The sequence below is a fragment of the Lissotriton vulgaris genome, unplaced genomic scaffold (genome assembly GCF_964263255.1).
Source record: "Lissotriton vulgaris unplaced genomic scaffold, aLisVul1.2 SCAFFOLD_215, whole genome shotgun sequence".
Lineage (NCBI taxonomy): Eukaryota > Metazoa > Chordata > Amphibia > Caudata > Salamandridae > Lissotriton > Lissotriton vulgaris.
In genome coordinates, this window is record NW_028245930.1 from 1908169 (window position 1) to 1910464 (window position 2296).

A 2296-nucleotide genomic window follows, 5' to 3' on the forward strand; every position below is an offset into this window, starting at 1 on the left:
CATCCACTGACTAATGGCTCTGAGGCAACTGAAGATTTGTGAATTTCCAATGTATTTGGGACTTTCCAGTTTAAGGAGTAATTGTACGTCACACACATAATTATAGCAGGTGAGCTCGACAAATCTCTTCAAGTTTTAGTAACTTTTAATCCGTCTGAGCTTGTAAGAAACCTTTTTTGTTGTTAAAATATGCAGGTTATGCAACAAATGGTGGGTAACATAGCAAGTACGGCAAATCTATATCTATGTGTAAAATACAGCGGCTACAAAATCGTATAATTCCAATGGTCTTGCCTGTAAAACCAGTCAGATCATTCTTTCGCTGGACTTCCGGAACCTTTTTTTTTTACCACAAAACCTTGAGGTAAGAGAGTTACCTACCAAAGTCTGCACAAAGGCCTCTCTGGACCAGCTGAACGGGGAAATTTCCAATGAAATGCTGTCGCTTCCAGCGATGCTCTCTGTAAACCTGTCACTCACTGCGCACCTATGCGCATCAAGACAGTGTGTCACCCCCCGCAGGCCCGTCTGTCTCACCTGCCTGAAACACACTTTAATCTTCTTTCTCATACTTTCTACTTGCCATAATGTGTAACTCGTCTATCACTAGACACGCCCTTGGGCTTTTTACATTCTGACAGGGTCAACCAAAGCTGCACTCAGCAGGGCAAAGCAAAGGATGGTGAACAACTGTGAGTGATCTCTGGGTCACAATTGAAGTGACTAAGAATATGACATTATTGTAGGATTGCTTGTCCACTGAAAACTTACATTTCAAACCCCACTGCGGCTTCATTCTGTAGTGATGCCCTCAACAATGGCTGCCCAGGCTGCTTTTATATGCCTTTTATATGAGGCAGTTTCATAAAGTATTCGACATTTATGAGTCAAACTTTTTAGCTTTTTTGTTCACACGGAAGAGCTTCACTTTGGGCAGCATTCCTCTGTGATGGCTGCTCACCTTTGAGATGCCTGTCCTGAGCTGACGAAGTGAAAAGGCGCGCAGGGTATGAGGTCATTCTGGGCTTGTGCTTGGAGTCTCTGAAGCTAGAAAGAGGGCGTTCCTCGGCGAGGATTTGCGCACTGCTTGGCTTGCGTTCTGAGATGAAACTTCTGCATAAGTGACTGCAGGGAGGGTGCTGTGTGTTTGAACTCGGAATATCAGTCACCCGTGCAGCGTCGACAACAAATGGATTAAATTGAGAAAAGACCAGGAGCGTTCTTGTGGGTAAAGATCTTGCTCGTCAAGGTGAAATGTGACCTTCCCTAGGACGGAGGGGGTTCTGGCAAGGAAGGGTAATGGGTTGGCTGTGATCCAGAAGGGGGATTGTATTCGGAGAAGGAAGGCGGAGGGAGAAGGTGAAAGCGTCCTGGATTACGCAAGCCCAAACACGAATGAGCAGCTATCAGCTTTCATAGTCAAGCCTCGTTTGTGCTTGTTAAATCTACCTGGGTTGGTGTCTGGGTATAGAGTGGTGAAAGTGACGGCATACAGAGTCAGTCACATTTAACTCTTTGCTTCACAACAGTAATTGACAAGGCCCGGCCAATAGGTCTCTGGTCTAAAATTCCTAGCCATCAGCTTGCGAAGGCTTTTTGCAAGTGCATTAGTGAAGACCATCCACAGGCATGATGGTACATTTTGTAATGGGCTTTCTAATTAAGAAAACCCATTGCAAGACGGCTGCCAGTGAAACAATGCAAATGCATACCTGCATCTTGACAAGAGCATGCTGTAATGATTTAAGCACTGCCCTGCAGTGCCATGATGACCCAGATATAGCAACATTTACATCCTATGGCCAGGGGTGGCCAGAGGCTATATAATAAAGGGGCTAAGATCACATGTGGTCTTTGAGCCCGTAACACTGTCTGTGGATCCATTATTTAGCATATTTCCGGGGCCCTAGCATACCCATACAAGGGCCCCTTACACTGGCGAGGAAGGCAGGCTTTTCCGTCCCCACGACTTATGCCCTACTAATTTAGCTGCGGTTCGCAGCGATCGCCCTAAGACACTGCCAGCTTCACCCAGCCACGGCCCGTGGAGGGAGTTTCGGTGGTGTGGAGAGGTGGGGCGGGTCGGGGGCAGGGTGGGGGGGTGCTAAAAACTGGAGTATGGATAATTGAAGGTAAGTGAACAATTTAATTAATAAAACACATTTCGTAGCGCGCCCTGCGTCACAAAATGCGATGCAGGGTGCGCTACGAAATTTGTTTTATATATTAAATTGGTTACTTACCATCAATTATCCATACTCCAGTTTTTAGCACCCCCCACCCTGCCCCGCCTCTC